The sequence below is a fragment of the Acanthaster planci genome, unplaced genomic scaffold, assembly GCF_054643075.1.
Source record: "Acanthaster planci isolate LZ-2023a unplaced genomic scaffold, COTS_SCS Contig13, whole genome shotgun sequence".
Taxonomy (NCBI): domain Eukaryota; kingdom Metazoa; phylum Echinodermata; class Asteroidea; order Valvatida; family Acanthasteridae; genus Acanthaster; species Acanthaster planci.
This window is the reverse complement of record NW_028257637.1, coordinates 178,063-197,205: the sequence shown is the minus strand read 5'-3', so window position 1 is coordinate 197,205 and position 19,143 is coordinate 178,063. Positions and strand designations below refer to the sequence as shown.

The following is a 19,143-nucleotide window of genomic DNA, read 5'->3' as shown; positions in this document are numbered from 1 at the left end:
TTGACCTCCAGGTCACTGCTCTGTGTACGTTGTGTGTAGTGAATTGGACCAATGCTCGGACGAAGCTTGAAGCTCCAGTAGTCTTATCTTGTTTGCGCTACTGGCCTTTTCCAATTGAGGGCGGTGTACATGTGTTTGTCCTGTCCGTCCGGCCCGGCCCGCGATGATCATGCTGTGTTCGAAGTTTTGTGAAACTTCACGATTTTCAGCAAAGATTATATAGCGCTACGCTATACAATCTTTGATTTTCAGCACAAAAAGGACGTCATTGGTAAAACGTGGTACATCATATGGTACCATTTTCCCACAAAAACAACTCAAAAGATGGTCAACCGATGCAGGTACGTTGAAAACCACTTTTGTTTTCATGGCTTGCTAACGTTTTGGCACGGTATATGTAGGCCTATGTAGGCCTATGATACTTTTCGTAGTTGGTGCAAAAGGCCCATCGTATGGAATTCAATATCTGCCGTCGTCCGTCGCCTTTTGCTTTTTGTTGTGCCCCAATCTATGAACGCTGGGGACGCTGTCGATAACCGAATTTTTCACTTCCGGGGGTTATGTTGTCAAGGATAGGAAGGAAAGTTTTTGTGCGACCTCCACTACATGTACATGTACATACAGCTGGCTAGCCTTGGCACTTGACATCTACCCCAAGGAGGAACAGGCCTCGTTCGCTAAAAGCTAGTTGACTCCATTTGTAGTATTTTGTGTGTGAAGCTTTGGTAAGTATCTCTAAATAGTTTGGTAAAATATAGGTCTAATGCGACAACTTCATGAGACACTTCAGAATATAGCCCAGGCCTACCCTGACAAAAGTCCTGCTTATTTTTGCAGTCCCTGTCTTCTTTGTAAGCTGCACCATGTGCACGGCTGGGCAAGGCTAGGCTTTTTGTAGAAACTGTCCTAGGCTTAGACCTAGTACCACTCCACAACATAAATTAATAAATTTTTGAATTAATTTGATTAGCCTCCCTATTATAGGGCCTACATTGCTCTACTGATGTTACCTTGAAGAGGATGTCATAAGAAATATTTTGATATAAATTTGGATTCTGTCGGACTCTGAAAAGCAAAGAAAAATGTGTTTGAAGTGGGGATGTTTTGAGATGTGTTTTGTACACATGTAATGCACAGCAAACTGTGATTATTTTGTACACAAAAATGAGTGTGGACTTTAACTGAAAGATTTACATTTATGTTTTTGTAAAATCTTTGTTCTTATTTGTGCCGTATTGCAATGAATCAAATGCAGGCTTTACTTCAAATTTCAAAAAAATTTGAAAATGGAACTGCATGCAAAAAAGACTATTTGAGAAAACGAGTTTCCAAATAAACAGCGCTCTCACTCATTTAGTCATTCCCCTACCTATAATAAACCTTTTGTTGTTTCGCAATGCATTATGGGTTTGGATGACAAGTAAGCAATACATTTTATGCACAACCGCATGGGTGTAGTGTACATGTACCTGCAAAACAATCTGCTACCATTTTATTTCATACTCCAGTTCAAGTCATCCTCTTCTCACAGTGTTGCATTATGGATTTGGGATGAAGGTACAGTACATGTATTCAACAACCTTGAAGTATAGCATGGCAGAAAAGACAAATTCAGGGAATCCCTTCAACAATACAATCTGGTCATAGACCATGCCTTGACTGAGATCGTGAATACTATTGCCCAATCAAACTCATGACTTGTAGCTCATTCATCCTGCATTGAGCAATCACGTTATTTTCAGCCTAGAATGATTTGTGCCCTTAAAAAAAGACAATCAAGGGTGATTTTTCCTCTCACAAATATTTGAAAATTTATTTAATTGTTTAAAAAGTGCAATAAAGAGCGTGTTGCTGTTGGCCTTGGGAGAAACTGACTTTTTTTTTTTAGATTATAACAACTCAAATTTATAAATGTAGCTTTCATCTCCCTACTTACAGAATGTGCAGAATGGTGCCAATGTGTAACACAATCATGGCATCATCTTTAACGGAGGATGATATTCCAGGTGCAAAGTTTGAAACAGACCCTTTTGTCAGCAACAGTGCTACAGCTAAAGAGATGGTTGGCATGCAGAAGAGGCGCTTCAACTTCCGGAGTTAAATCCTAACTTGTACAGAGGTAAGTAACATGAGTTTTTTCATAGCAAATATTGTAAATTATTTTTTTGGGGGGGTCTGATTTCTTGTACAGGTAACTGATACTGATATCTAACCATTAATCATGCTAATGGCAAAGAGTGAAATAACCTTTCTGAAATGACTTTTGTGGGGACATAATGAAGAATACTGAACTTTTGAAAGATGTTGGATATCTTTGTTGAGCCATTATAATTTTAAGTGACACCAATAATGGCGCGGTATGTACAGTTGACTCTCCTTATGACAAAGCTGTAGTAACTAAGACTTTATTATAAAGAGTAGAAAAACAAAGAACATATAAGATTCAAGAAAGTGGGATTCTCAAAATCTTTTCTTTGTAACAGTATTTTGTTATAACAATGGTATTTATGAGAGTCAACTGTACCATTGGTTCAGTTCTAGAAGTACATGTACATGTATGTTCATTCCAAGTGCAATGTAGAATTTTCCAGTAGCACCTAACTGCCCATAGCCCATCAAACTCCAACAGCAGGTTTTGCAAGGTTTTGGCTGGTTTGGTACCATACTGTAAGCACATGGTGTTGTACTGTGCTAGATTTAGTACAGTAGGCCCAGGGTGATGGTGTTTAATTTTGGCTGAGCTGGTACTGTCAGGTTAGCAACTTGGTTACAACAGTGGGTGTTGAACTCTGCTGGGTGAACGGACACCAGTGGCTCCGGCTGGCTGGCCAGTAGAGCTCACTGAGTTAACACACAGTGAGCTCTAATGACCAGCTTTGGACTGTGTGTGTACATGTAGTGTGTGTACAGTGTACATGGATGGTTATATTGCACTGACTAGTAGTACTGGGTGTTTCAACTTGCCTGTGTGTGTTGCTGGTCAGCATGGTCAAGGACACCATACATGAATTTCGCATAATAAAGGTAAGACTGGTACATTTACTTACAGGAGGGTATTGGAATTTTTATAGAATGTAAAAAATTCCACACAGTCATTGATATTGTACAAAGATGCATAATGTGTTTTACAAAGGTACATATGTAAGTATTAAATAATATCCATACCAAGGTATGCGTAATATGTATTTTTTGTAATAAAAATACCAACATTTCCTATAAATATCAGTGCAACACAAGATTCACCCCAGTTTCATTTTGAGAAAAGCCTCTCAACATGACTGCAAGGGAGGTGAAAAATGTACAGCAAAGTTTGAGAAGTGAAGAGCGAGAAACTTTCATGGAGAATGTTGTGGATACATCAAAGAAAAGGACGTGTCTAGAGCATGGCAAAAGATCTTCAAAGAATAACCCAGGAGAAAATTCCAGTTGACTCCCATTGAATCCCATTGGATTTTTCAATGGGACCCAATAGGACTCAAGTGGATACAATAGGACCGAATGGGATCCCATTGGTTTCAATGGGACATATTCACACAGACTTATCATTCCAGTTGAATCCCATTGAGTCCCATTGGTCATTTTAATGTCACCCATTGGTTTCCAACTGGATTCCAACTGGATACAATGGGACCGGATGTGACCCCATTAGTTTCAATGGGACATATTCACACAGACTTTACACCCCAGTTGAATCCCATTGAGTCCCATTGGTCATTTTAATGTCACCCATTGGTTTCCAACTGGATTCCAACTGGATACAATGGGACCGGATGTGACCCCATTAGTTTCAATGGGACATATTCACACAGACTTTACACCCCAGTTGAATCCCATTGAGTCCCATTGGTCATTTTAATGTCACCCAATTGTTCCAACTGGATACAATGGGACCAGATGGGATCTTATTTGTTTCAATGAAAGATGTTCATGTGGACTTTACATTCCAGTTGAGTCCATTTTTTGGTCATTTAAATGGCACCCAGTAGGTTCTAATTGGATACAATGGGGCTGAGTGGGATCCAGTTGGTTTCATTGGGAGACATTCGTGGAGTTTACATTCCAGTTGGGTCCCTTTTAGTCCCATTGATGTGTTAGTGGCACCCAAATAGGTTTTAAATCGATACAATGGGGCCGAGTGGGATCCCATTGGTTTCAATGGGAGACAGTCGTGGACCCAATAGGTTTTAATTGGTTAGAGTGGGAAATTTTAGACTTGCAATCCATTGAGTCATGTAATATGGGAACTAACTGACTCAAATGTTCTGATGTAAGATAATCGGACTTGACTGCATTTAATGAGACGCAACTGCACCAAAGATGGTTTTTATTAGGTCCGTACTTGATTTAAAGGGACTTAATGGATTCTCTTGATTATTGAGACATTTCAAATGGACGCCGCATAGTGGAATCACACGTAACAAGATTCTATATTTTTTTTAATTAACCCAACTTAACATGAATTTCTTACAATTACTCATTTTACTGATATTTAAAATCGTAAAAATTACTTCAGTTAATAAAAAAAATAAAATGAAACCTCACTGGCCGATAAGCGTACGGGAAAATTAATTAGCACGCCTTTGTAAGCGTCGTTTGCAAATAACTTTTTTTCGTCAGGGTCAACAGTCGCGCGGGCGGTCGATCGCACCAACATGTACATAGTGGGTGCACTGAACCAATTCAAGCTCCATTGAAAATAGTGTAAAATCAACCAAGTTTGGAGCCCCATGGCAGGCAACTGAAGTCCCTGAGGCCTCTCAAATAAAAAACAATGTGTTGTGTGGTCCTTCAGATTTCATTTGATTTTCAATTTTTAGTAGGTTAACCAATGAATTTTTTAATTATCCGCCCAAAACAAACTCAGAAGGTTGCCAAGCCCTCCCAGCGGCCATTTTTCAAATGACATCCCTCACCTTCCTCGGGCTCTTCTGACTAATTTTCAGTCCCATTTTTGTCTGCTTTGCCCCAAGATGGGTGCCCTTGAATCTACAGAGATGATCCTGGGCCACATTGGCACAATCCCACCATTTCTTGGCCCAAACAGACCCCTCTTTTTGAAACAATCTCTGGGGTGTAGTTTTTGTGCGGCTCGGCCTGGCGGAGAATTTTCCTTGAATTGGGACACTGCACCCTAGTTATATAGAAATCGTCACGATGCGGTCGTCATTAAGTCTGGTTCCCAGAACGGACTCATGCTGGACACTGGCAGCTCATAGGGCACGGAACCATACCACGTTCCCAGCGCATGTCATGCATACGTGGCACACACGCGCAGCTTTTGAATTGTCTAGAACTAGTATATAAAACCCTAACAGTAACATCGGTCAGTCAGAGATATGGCTTCGACCATAAAATTTGCCTTTGTGAGGTACTTAAAGGACAACGAGAGGGACATTGTTCCTATACATTACATCAAGAACTTCAGACTAACTGCAGCGAAGGACTTTGACTCAGCGAAAGCGTATTTAGTACAGTGGCGTGGTGACGTGGCAAGCCCTGTGTAGCAGCAGTGACGAGGACGTGTACATGTACTACAAGGCTCATATACTGATGCTTGGAGGTAAGCCCCACTGTTTTATGAATGGTTTATTTAAAAAGACTCTTGCAGCAAAAATAGCTCAATTGCAGTCATTTTTACAATAAATAGATAGATACACCAGTTGTAAAAATATTTGACTTTAAGAATAAGAAACTTTTGTGTGGCATATACATGTACCTCCGGGCACTAAACCTACCTCCGTCTCGCCCGCATGGGGAGTTCAATATTTTTATGGGGGTCGGAGGATAAGTGTAGCAACATGATGCCACTTTGTAAACTGGAAAATCCCCACGTTTTTGGCTCATAACTTGTCCTTCATTAACTTTGTCCACTTGCATGTGAACATGAGTATGAGTAGAGTTTATGGGAAAGTCTTTCATTTTGTTGGAACACAATTTCGCATTTTTAAGCCTATGTACATCCAATACGGGGTGCACACATTAAACTCTTAGTGCGTGGCTGTCGTTCTGACAGTCTTAACACCATGAACATGCTTCCCATTTCTTACATGTCTAAATTCTATCATTACGACACTGAACTGCGCAAGCACGATGACGTTACTGTTCATTATGACAGTTTATATATTTCTAAAATTCAGACTACTGCCGAGCAAAAGTTGTGGGCGAGTGACTAAGGCGTTTCGAACCCACATGGTGTGAGAGTTCTAATCGGCGTTTGGACCTTTTTTAAAATTTCAAGTTTAAGGCCTAGAGGCCCTACCACTACCAGAATTTCTTTTTGTTGGATACTAATTGTGTAAGCACTGAAAGCAGGAATCTCTTTCTTTCCTCATCTGAGGCATATTGGAAGATTTTTTTTTAGGGAAATGAAATCCGCACTAAAGTTAGTATGCTTACGCAGTTGCAGTGCTATGTAACGATGTACATGTACATGTAGAAAAAGGCCAATGTGTTACACGTGCCACGATAGCAGCTGCCCATTAAAAATGCACTCAGTTGACCAGACTCCATGAAAGACTTTCCCCACAAACTTCTCATACTATAGTGCTCACATGCAAGTGGACTCTACACATAAATGTATGAAAGACAACAGTCAGAAATGTATTTTTTTCTGGTTTCAAAAGTGGCGTCAGGTTGAAACATTTATCCCATTTTGCACATAACAGATCAACTCCGAATTCAAATCCCAACCAAGTCTGAACACATAATACTGTGACAATGAAATTTAATTGGAGTGGCCCCAACTTATGAGGTGGCCCTAACTTGAGTTTAGTTGTTGTCTTAACTGCTGGAGAAACATGTTGAATGCCTGTCATGATTGCTATATGTAGTTAGCCTGTGTCATTGAATTTGATGTGGTACTACATTTTGTGAAAACAGCTACCCGACAGGAACTTGAACAGAAGAAAGAAGCCTCCCGAGTTAGAATCCCAAAGGTGTTGGACACAAGTGTGGAAAGTTCTTCCTCTGAGGATGAATGTGAAGTCATTCAAAAGGAAACAGCAAAGATCCGTGTAAATTATGGTTTCAGGTCAACTCGGTCTCAAACAATTTGATCCTAAGTCAACTAAGCAGAAAAGTTGGTTGCAGGTCAGATTAGTCCCTTTCAGAAAATTAAGGAAAGGGGTCTGATGATTTACATACAAACAGTAAGGCAAAGTTTTAAAAAACATATTTAGCTTCCTCCCTCTGTGGAGAAAAGGAAGGAGGAGGCCCCCTTTTTTTGTGTGGTTTTTATTAGTCCTCCAGCCCCCTATTTTGCAAGATGACCACCAGCTTTATTAAATGTGCCCAGTTGGACTCAGCTTTTCAAGGGCTTACATCTTTCCTCCAAATTTTTGGAAAAACATTTTTTTTTGGTTTTTAAACTTTTTTGAAAGAGGCAGCCCCCTTAAAGGAAGTGGGCGGGGACGATAAACATGTATGTTTTTTTACTTTGCCTAATAGGAAGTCAGGGCACATTGTCACACAGTGTTCAATAAACGTGTACATGTAATTGTGGCTCATGCATGGACTAATTACCCTGTCAGTTTGTTTGCAATATTATGAAATCTTGGGAGGATTTATGGATGAGTTGTATTAAAGTAAGATGTTAATGTGTTTCCATTCACAGAACGGGCCACGTATTATTTCCTTTGTAACGACAAAAGCACAGTATTTTTACTTTGTTTTATATTGCTTGATTCCCATTCTTTGCCAGACTCAATGTGTGTCATTGTAACCCATATTTTATAATTTAAGAAGACAATATTTTTGCATTCACTGTGGTTATTGCTATTGTTTGTGAAAGTAATTTTACAGGAATCACCTTCTTTAGAACTTGCCATTTATTTAATTGCATTTATTTAAGCCAATGTATCTTTGCGGGTGAAAATTAGACATTGAAAACATTATTGCAAACGGGTGAAAATTAGATTTTGAAAACATCACTGCAAACAGGTGAAAATTAGATATTGAAAACATCATTCTTGAGTAATGACTGGAAAACTTGCCATTTTAGTCCATTGTTTAATTGCATGTATTTATTAAATGTTTAAATTCCTTGTAACTATCAGAAACACCATAACTGTCTTGATAATTTGCCATTTCTACATTCATTTTGCATTTCTGTAAACCAATTGTAGTTTTCAAAGTGACCAGATTTCTTTCAGTCATCAACGGGAAACAAGGTTGAAAAGAATTGCTTGACTAAAATCTTGCCATGGTTTAGCCAATTCCTATTTTATTTTTGTAAACATGCCACCTTTGTAAGGAGGACTTCACTGCTACTTGCCGCATCAAGGACTGACCAATGAAGTTTTAATTTTTACATTCTTTAGATTTGTAAGTCAGTCTACTTATTACCAATTAACTCTTAGTTTTCAAGATATTCATTACAATATTTAATCACATACATGTATGTCTTGTGTCGCTGCTTTACAAGTGTTCTATACATTACCAATGGGATTCTATCAGTGAGCCAGTGGGACCAATGGGATATCACTCAATGGGGTTTTTAATGTTCGATAGGAACCAATGGGATTTTATTCAGTGGGACATATGGGATATGTCAATGGGACCCTATGGGTTATATCGATGGGATATGTCAATGGGACCCAATGGGTTATATCAATGGGATATGTCAATGGGACCCAATGGGTTATATCAATGGGATATGTCAATGGGACCCAATGGGTTATATCAATGGGATATGTCAATGGGACCCAATGGGATATGTCAATGGGACCCAATGGGTTATATCAATGGGATATGTCAATGGGACCCAACGGGTTATATCAATGGGACCCCAATGGGATATGTCAATGGGACCCAATGGGATATGTCCCAAATTCCACGATAATCCCATTGGGTCCCATTGCATGAGTCCCATTAGATGGGACCCAATGGGTTCCCATTGGGTCCCATTCAATGGGACCCAATGGGAATTTTCTCCTGGGAAGGGAAAAGGAGATAAGAAGAAAGGAAAAGGAAAGGCTCCAAAACAGTACAAGGATGCCAATTTTATGGCCAGGAGAAGGAAACAGGATGATGAAGAGCTCAGAGCAGCCATCAGAGCTAGTTGCAAGGAGACAGGAATACACATGGGGAAAAGCTACAGAGCTGTGGTTGATACACCATTACAGATAGGCATTTCAGATGATTTCCAAATTATTTCATTACACAGTCAATTTATAGCAGATATGAAAGAGCATATCTTCAGGAGTTTAACAGTGACAAAATAATTCAAAACGGCCAAGCGGTTCTCAAGATACATCCATTTGAATATCGCAAAAAACTGTCTGATATTGACTCCCAGGTCAAAGGCCATCCTTTGTTTTTCTTTATAAAGTGAATGGCTCCAGGAAAAGCTCACTTAAACAAGGTTTTTATTCGGTTACATTGGAAGGACACATTTAATTTCTGTCAAACTTGGCATTCTTACAAATTTGCTCATCACTACTACAAATGTCCACATTTAAAATACAAATGTGTACCTGATTTGCATATTTAATTGATATAAATGTCAATAAAACGAGATGTCCTGACTTCTGGCAGCTGAAGACTTCGTTTAAATTTCTAATGTGGTGGTTACATGTATGTTGATAAACATTACTGTTTGTCTTATCTTAAATAAAGCCATTTTCTAATTAATTAATCAATATATGCAATGCATAAAATTGATCAATTTGCATAAATATTTATTTGTCTTTTTTAACAGTACAGCACCAATTATTGGGATTTTTTAGGATCAATGCCACATGTACGTGTACGGTATCCTCATAATGTACATGTATTTGACATACCCTGTACTCCTGAGAAACTACAGATGAAAGTTCATTTAAGTGAAAACAATTTGCATGTTAGTTACCTTTAATTTGAGAAAAAAATTGGCAAAAGACAACCATAAGGAATTCTGCAAATATTTGCAGTTTACAAGTAAAGAGAGTTGTGGATTTTTACAGCCCTTTGGGTGCAATGCTAACTGTCGCTTTCATATCACAGAGCTTTGACTCCTACCACACCTGTGATTTTAGTTTTAGTCTACTGACAAATTCAATGATACTTCTATTTGGATGTAGCTGTGCAGTACAAGGACGAGTCCATTCTTGATGTGGGTTTACACTGGAAAGCTTTGTCCATCCTGAGCGAAGTGCCTCCGGTAGATACCAGTTTCCTTGGCATATGGTCCTATATCTAAAAAGTACACACAAAATAATAAGATCAAATATATAGCAAGACGCTAAACAAAAGTTACATTCATATTAACTCACAATGTTTACCAATTTGGAGAACACGCTGTAAATATCATGTTTAGATTTATTATTTTAAAATGCAAGTTGAAAGTAAAGCCAAGCAATTCAAGATTCCTAGTATACACCGTCACTGCAGGAGGTTCCTTCAAGTTGATAGTCGCCAGCCTGATATGGTGTTGGAGTTTCCAACATTGGAGACCTGGTCGAGTTGATGGACTGGTTGTTCTTCTGGTCATCTTGCGTTACTAGTGTCTGCCATCAAACAAAAGTATAGGTTATTTGTATGATTCATCATTAAAGGAAAAGAACAGGCAACAATTTAAAGGTTATTCTGTATAACGATACTGATCACTATTGTTCTAGGCATGTTTCAAAAGTAGTCCTAAAAGTAGGAAAGTGTCTGTAAATCACATGAAGTAAGTTACTTAGAAAGTTGTATTCTGCTAAAATTCTGTTCAGAATGGCAAAATGATTGGGTAACTTTAAAGAGAAGATTTCTCGAGAGAGGCCTAGCAAAATTTATTTTGGACTGACAAGTATTTTTTTATGATCAACCTTAAAATGGTGTAGATCGACCGGAAAGTCCAAGCAAAATCTCTCAGTTTACAAATTGGCTTTGCTTTCTTTGATTATATTTTTTTCTCATACTTTGATAAATAAACCCCATTGAACAATGTCAAAGACATGTTGACGCGGTGTTCACTTCATGACGTGAACAGATCAGCCAGCAAAGATGATAGATATTGTCATGGAAGTGGCTAAGCATCATTTGGGAGTGTATCACCATGTCTTCACAGACAGGTTACACACCTCTGTCTCCCTAGCCCGTCGCCTCCTTGCAAAGAAGACGTACATAACTGGCACCGTCAAATCCAATAGCAAAGGGCTACGTAAAGAATTCACAACCAAAGACACCAACCTACAGCAACAAAAGATCAAGCAGATGAAGAAGACCAAGAGAGAACCTTCTGTAGCCGACAGAATTGCCAGCTTACTGAAGTCATTTGGAAAGATACCAGGGTGATGATGTTGCTCTCTTCATCACACCAAGCGTGGAGAGACCCGACCACTGATTTCCTGAAGCGTAAGGTTGTGAGTGACAAGACAGGCAAGCGAAAGGTGAAAAGTGTGTCAGCGCCCCCTCAAGCAAGGGACTACACCAAGCACATGGGAGGAGTAGACAGAGGGGACCAACTCAGGGCCTACCATACCTGTGCGCGTAAGTCATAGTTTTGGTGGCGTGGCATATTATACTTCCTCATCGACATCGCCAGAGTGAATGGGTGGATCTGTTTCAAACACCACAATCCAGCAGTTGAAGACAAGAATATCAGCAGCAATAGCAGGGAATGCAACAGAGAGGCAGGAGATCCGGGCAGCAAGATGTCACACTCAGATTTTGTTTTGGCCGTAGCCAAAGGCCTGATTGAATGTTATGAAGGGGGCTCAGCATCTCGCCAAACTGCAGCACAGCTGGTGTCTCTCATCAACAGCTCTACACTACTCTGTGAAGATGCCAGGGAAGAATGCTCAATGGTGTCGCTGGTGCAGACTGAACAAGAAAGTAACCAAGTCTCGTCTACCAAAGACAACACGACGAGGCTGCCCAATCTGCAGCATCAACTTATGCCCAGGGGGTAGCTTTTTGAAGTTTCACGCAGCTGCAGCACAAGAAGAGGGCACAACATCGACTGAGTAGTACCTCAGAACAAGAGTCAAGAAAAACAACAAGAAAATAGAAATGACCTTAAGAATAAAAACATAAAGATACAGATAATTAGGCCACTGATAACAGTGTGCCTGCAGTTGTTGCACCAAGACTAAGTAAAAAAAAATGCACATAAGTTGGAAGCAGCATAAACACATTGCTTGATTTTGGCAACTTTACTCAATGCTGTCTCATTGTAGTACCCTAGCAGTAACCCATCCATACCAAATCAATCAGAATTCAACAGTTTTGAGGGTGTGGAAGTTTGACAGGTTATATACTTTTCGAGTACAGGCCATAATTACATGTAGCTCCAACATTTGACCAGGAACTGTGCTGGGGAGCGGCCGTGAGCTCACCCACGAATAAATGCCTGTGAACTCCCCCAAACTCTGATTTTCTATTGTAAGTACATTTGCTCATTTTGTTAGGTTTGTACCATCCTTTTCTAATCACAGACAATGCACAGACCCATCTGTACCAAACAGGCCAAACTGCAACTGTTGGAGTTTGCCAGGTTTAGTACTGTATGGCGTATGAGACCTGTTGGAGTTTGGCAGGTTTGGTACCAGTAACTACTGAAATTGTGCACAGCTGTTGGAGTTTGTTAGATTCAGTACTATTTCTAGTGCAAAGGCCTATGGAGTTAGGGCTAAAGAGGAAACCTACCTCTATTGGAAACCATGAGACTGCTCTTGAAGCCCACAAATTGCCTCTCTTGTATTGTTCTTTATTAATAAATTGTAGCAGGGTCTGTTGACCATGACCTTTAACCATGCACGAGGCCAATGCCTATGAGTGTCATATGGGTACATGTACATGTATGCCTATAAAGATGCCTCATGTTAAACAAAGGGGTTTTGAATCAGAAAAATTGAAATGACCCAATCTGGAACTTTTCCTCCAGTTAACAATTACAGCATACCAGTACTTGTACATGTATGTGGAAGAAGAGCATTAGAATAAGATGAGTTATTTTTAGCTTTGTTTATTTTGTTATTGCAGAGTACATGTACACGATTATATCAGTGGGGGTCTGTCAGAGACTCTGTTGATTGATCTAGAAAACACCCAGCATGCTGTGGACAGGGAGAGAGGGAGGACAGTGTCTGCTGTTACATGTACCCCTAGAAGTTTCCATCAACCTCCTAAAGAAGGCTGGACAAGCGACTTATTCCAAGTGAGTTCGCACTTTCCAAAATCAGGAAAACGCAATTCAGTATTTGAATAATCATGAAAACTAATTCAGATCTTTATACCATGATTACAAATGTAGCAGAGATCAAATGTGAATTTGTGTAACATAAACTAATCTTGCTAATTCCTCGTTCCTTTGGATGAAATAAAATCATGGAAAAAATAACATGTTTACCAAAAATTTGTTTGAGTGAATTATTGATTAAACTAAACAAATAAAGCAATGCTAGGTAATTCACTTTGCTTGGATTGCAAGTTCCAGGTGTTGTGTCTTTTGGAGCAATGTGGCATTTTCTTGTGAACCAGCCACATTTGAAAGAGAAGGCAAAAGGATGTGACAAGCAGTTTGGAAAGAGGTATAGGCTTTATTGTTCAGGGCATGTTAAAGATATTATGTATCACCCTATGTCTGCAGTATCACCATTTATCTATCTAAAAGCAACTTTTCTTCCAACAATGACAAAATCAAAAACGTACACAAGTTATATATCAGTATGGCAATCATCTCACCATATACACTCAACATATTGTACATGCCCTGCAGGATTGGGTGGCATTTGCTGCCATGTGGCAGTATTTTTATATGTATGCTCAGATACCAGAACTTCAGGTCATACCGACCTCTATGTTTCAGAACCCTCTATATCACGTACATCCTATCCTCAACAGTGGCACTTGCCCCGTAGAAAACAAAGAGGTGATAATTTCCCAATCAGTGACGCAGTGTTTGAGAAATACGACCCCACCAAGCCAAAGAAGAGAAAACCAAATATCAGGCAATCTGACCCCAGACCAAATCACCTTCAGAGAAACAATCGTGAAAAAGATATACCAATTACGCAGTAAGCTTGAAGAGTTGAAAACAAAAGTCAAATCCAATGCATTTCACCATGTCTTGCCATTTGCTCCATCTGTATCTGCCAGCTCATTTGATCATGACTACAAATGTACTGCATCGGAATCAACTAGAAATCCAATTCAATCCCAAAGAAACTCAATGAGCTCAGTAGCTCCTAATTCAACTGGTGCAGGAAGTTCTCAACAACTCAATATTATGCAGACTCCATAAAGACTAATGAAAGCCATGTTTGATTCAATATTTCGTTCTTTATTCAGAACATCTTCATCTTCAACAATCAACAGATTTCTTGACTGTTATATCCACCACATTTGAAATTCATTCGAAGCATAATTATTGTAAGCAACAAGAGATCCCCAAATCATCTGAAGAACTGTCCGTTGATGAAGAGTTTAAGGATAAGTGCCGTAAGTATGAGCAGGCACAGAAAGAGACAACTGAAGAATTTGAGCAAATTGAACAGTCTACCAGGGGTCAGTCAGTCAATGAAAACTGGCATAAACATAGACAGGAGAAAGTTACAGCATCTGTGGCTGGTGCCATTATCAATAGGAGGAAAACAACTCCACCTGATAATCTTCCGAGAATTAAAGGATACGACAATCGGAAATTTATTCTAAAGGCTTGACGTCATAATATGAACTTTCACTGTAGTTATGTGATATACCTTCTTATCTTTAATAGCTATTTGTTCATTCTTCTTAAGGTATTTGTCAGTTTGTTACCTTCTTTGCTTCGTACAATATGCCGGCCATGGACATGATTGCAGTACCTGTACACTCATTCTCTTATATTTCTGTGGTTTCATGAAGTTATATATTGTTACAGTAAAAAGATAATCGATGACTCGCGGTGTCGTGTTGCAACACGACACCGCGAGTCATCGATTATCTTTTTACTGTATTTGTCATCCACCGCGGTGATTATGTTTATCTCTTTTATATATTGTTTTTATTTCTCAACTTTTGTTAATGTATTATTATTAATAATTTTTGTTTGCTTAGGGTCACCAGTACGTTTTATCACTGCTTTCCTCTTTTTTTTAAAATGTTGTTTCTGTTCATTTTTAAGTCGGGAGACTTAAGCTTCGAGGGGAGGGCCCATACATGTATCACCATGTTACAATAGCACATGTTGTATTGCTACTTAAGTTCAATGCACGTATTGACCTTCAACAATAGAACCGCTTTCCAAGTAATGAGACTCACTTAAGGAATGACTAGTTGAACCACAAGGCCGTTGGGGAGGAAAGCGGGGCTGGACTGGATGGGTCATGAGGCAGCCCACTGGCCTTATAAGGAAAAGTCAGTGTTCATTAATTTGACTAACCCTACCCTCAAATCCAAATGAACCAAACATATTCATGCACGCTGTATTAATATTCAAAGAAAAGTAGCTAATACCTAATAAGGCAAGGAAACTTGTATGATGGATGAAAAATGGAATGTCCAGCAAATGTATTAAATCCCTATGAGCTCTGGCAATTGGGCAGAGAGCCGCACATCGAGCCAGCCGAATAAACCACATCAAAAGTACAGTACAACTTTGTCTCAAGTCATCTTCTTGTGTCAATTCATATGACCTGTCGGGTAATAGTATTTAGATATTCAGCCATTTACTTTGAGAGGTATCGAGTCTTTTCGTTGCTCTACCCTTAACTTTGAAAATGTGTACATATTTCACCTCATCGCATATGCAGTATTCCGATTTTTCCCCCTCCCAATTCCTACATAACCAAAGCTCCAACAGTCTAAAATCTTCAAGTAATCTGTTCCTTAATAGTCCATACTTGAAGTTCAGCAGGTATATAGATATTTGGCCATTTAGCTAGATAGGTATCGAGTCTATTGATTGCTTTTCCCTTAATTTTGTAAATTTGTAAATATTTCACCTATTGAGTCTTTCTCCGCTCTATCCTTAACTTTGAAAATTTGTACATTTGTGGCTTTTCCCTGAATTTTGCCAATTTGTACCTATTTCACCTAATCGCATTTGCAGTATTCCGATCCTTTCCCCTTTCAATTCCAACTAAAGCTTCAACACTAAATTTTTGGGGAACCTGTTCCCCAATAGCCCATGCTTCAAATCAAGGAGGTATTTACATTTAGATATTTGGACTTATAATTTGAGAAGTATTGAGTTTTTCCTTGCTCTACCCTTAACTTTAAAAATTTGTACATATTTCACCTCATGAGGGGAAAAATGCATTGATGCATTCAGATGTTTTCCATCTGAAGTCTAACATAACTAAAGCTCCAACACTCTAAACTTTTAAAGAAATCTCTTTCTGAATAGTTCACGTTTATTATATTTGTAGCATTCCGATCATTTCCCCTCTCAATTCTGACATAACAAAATCTCCAACAGTTGAAATTTCTGAAGAAATCTGTGCTGACTAGTCCAAGTTGTAAATCAAGGAGGTATTGCAATATTTGGACTTTCAGTTTGAGAGGTATTGAGTCTTTTCTTTGCTCTATCCTTAACTTTGAAAATACCTACATGTACATACATGTATTTCACCCCATCTGAGTTGCTGCATTGCTATGGTTTCATCTGTGATTTTTAACAGAAATGAAGGTCCAAAAATTTTAAGTTTCCAAAAAATTAGATCCTTAATGGTCAACTGTTCAAATCGTGCACGTATATAGACACTTGGCAATCTAGTTAGGTAAGTATTGAGTCTTTTCGTTACTCTACCCTTGACTTTGAAAATTTGTACATATTTCACGTTATCACATTTCTATCATTCCGATATTTTCCCCTCTCAATTCTGACATTAGTAAAGCCTCAACAATCTAAAGTTTTCAAGAAATCTATTCCTTAATAGTCCATGTTTGAAGTTCAGCAGATAGATAGATATTTGGCCATTTAGCTAGATAATTTTTGAGTCTTTTCATTGCTTTTCCCTTAATTTCGAAAATTTGTACATATTTCACCTCATTGCATATGCAGTATTCTGATTTTTTCCCCTCTCAATTCCGACATCTCTAAAGCTCAAACACTATATTTTTAGAGAAATCTGTTCCCTAATGGCCCATGCTTCAAATCAAGGAGGTATTTAGTTTGAGAAGTATTTATTCTTTTTGTGTTTCTACCCTTAGCTTTGAATATTTCAGCCCATCTCATTTGGTGCATTCTGATGTTTTCCCATCTGAATTGTAACATAACTGAAGGTCCGAAAATGGTAAATTTCCCCAAACATTAGTTGGTAACTAATCAATGATTCAAATTGTGTATTGTGTATTCAGCCATTTAGTTTGAGAGATATTGAGTCTTTTTGCTGCTCTACCCTTAACTTTGAGAATTTGTACATATTTCACCTAATCACATTTGCAGTATTCCAATCTTTTCCCTTCTCAATTCCTACATAACTAATTCTAATAAAACAGTTTACAATTTTCAAGAAATCTGTTTGTTAATAGTCCATGCTTCAAATCAAGGAGGTATTTACATGTAGATATTTGGACTTTTAATTTGAGAAGTATTGAGTTTTTCCTTGCTCTACCCTTAACTTAAAAAAATTGTACATATTTCACCTCATGAGGGGAAAGATGCATTGGTGCATTCAGATGATTTCCCATCTGAATTCTAACATAACTGAAAGTCCGAAAATGCTAAATTTTCCAAGAAATCAGTTGGTAAGTAATCAATAATTCAGATGATGTAGGTTTTTAGATATTCAGCTATTTAGTTTAAGAGGTGTTGAGTCTTTAAGTGTTTCTACCCTTAACTTTGAAAATTCGTTCATATTTCACCCATCTCATTTAGGGCATTCCGATGTTTTCCCATCTGAATTTAACATAACTGAAGGTGCAAAAATCTAAAATTTTCCAAGAAATCAGTTGGTAAGTAATTATATTATTCACCTAATCGCATTTGCAGTATTCCGATCTTTTCCCCTCTCAATTCCTACATAACTAAAGCTCCAATAGTCTAAAATTTTCAAGAAATCTGTTCCTTAATAGTGCATGTCTCAAATTCAGCAGGTATTTAGATATTTGCCATTTAACTAGATAAGTATCGAATCTTTTCATTGCTTTACCCATTAATTTTGCAAATTTGTACATATTTCACCTCATTGCATATGCAGTATTCCGATTTTTTCCCCTCTCAATGCCGACATAACTGAAGGTTCGACAACCTAAATTTTTAAAGAAATCTGTTCCCTCATAGTCCATGCTTCAAATCAAGGAGGTATTTAGATATTTGGCCTTTTAGATTGAGAGGTATTGAGTCTTTTTGTGTTTCTACCCCTAACTTTGAAAATTCGTTCACATTTCACCCCATCTTATTTGGTGCATTCCGATGTATTCCCATCTGAATTTAACATAACTGAAGGTGCGAAAATGCTAAATTTTCCAAGAAATTAGTTTCTTAAGTATTCAATTATTAAAATCATATAGGTATTTAGATATTCCGCCATTTAGTTTGAGATGTGTTGAGTCTTTTCCTTGCTCTACCTTTGACATTGAAAATGTGTACATATTTCACGTTATCACATTTGTAGCATTCTGATCTTTTCCCCTCTCAATTCTGACGTAACTAAAGCTCCAACATATGAAATTTCTGAAGAAATCTGTACTGAATAGTCCACAATGTAAATTAAAGAGGTATTTAGATATTTGGACTTTCAGCTAGAGAAGTATTGAGTCTTTTCGTTGCTCTACCCTTAACTTTTAAAATATGTACATATTTCACCTTATCACATTTGTATCATTTCGATCTTTTTCCCTCTCAATTTTGACATACATGTATCTAAAGCTCCAACAGTTGAAATTTTTAAAGAAATCTGTTCCTAAATTGTCCATGTTGTAAATCAAGGAGATATTTAGTCTTATAGTTTGAGAGGTATTGAATCTTTTCTCTTCTATACCCTTAACTTTGTGAAAATTTGTATGTTTTTCCCTTTCCCCTTAATTTTGCCAATTTGTACACATTTCACCTAATTGCATTTGAAGTATTCCAATCTTTTCCACTTTCAATTCCGACATATCTAAACCCCCAACACTCTAAATTTTTAAAGAACATTCGAATGTTCCCTAATAGCCCATGCTTCAAATCAAGAGGGTATTTAGATATTTTGTCTTTCAGTTTGAGAGGTATTGAGTCTTTTCCTATTTCCACCCAAAACTTTGAAAATTCCTACA

General features: G+C 38.1%; 1 protein-coding gene and 1 long non-coding RNA gene across 4 annotated transcripts in view; both read left to right on the top strand.

Moving 5' to 3' along the window:
• Positions 1 to 44: 44 nt before the first annotated feature.
• Positions 45 to 19,143, top strand: part of LOC110990492 (uncharacterized) — a 76,331-nt gene continuing 57,232 nt past the window's right edge. For 2 of the 3 annotated variants that reach the window (XM_087131766.1, XM_087131768.1), the window contains exons 1-3: positions 45 to 341; positions 1,939 to 2,119; positions 12,946 to 13,120. The gene's annotated coding sequence lies outside the window, so the exon portion shown is untranslated. The remainder of the gene's footprint in view (positions 342 to 1,938; positions 2,120 to 12,945; positions 13,121 to 19,143) is intronic. The other variant, XM_087131767.1, reaches the window with a different exon arrangement.
• On the top strand, positions 5,159 to 8,392 carry LOC147795500 (uncharacterized). The gene is made up of 2 exons (XR_015423821.1): positions 5,159 to 5,560; positions 6,880 to 8,392. It is a non-coding gene; the product is annotated as an uncharacterized LOC147795500 (long non-coding RNA).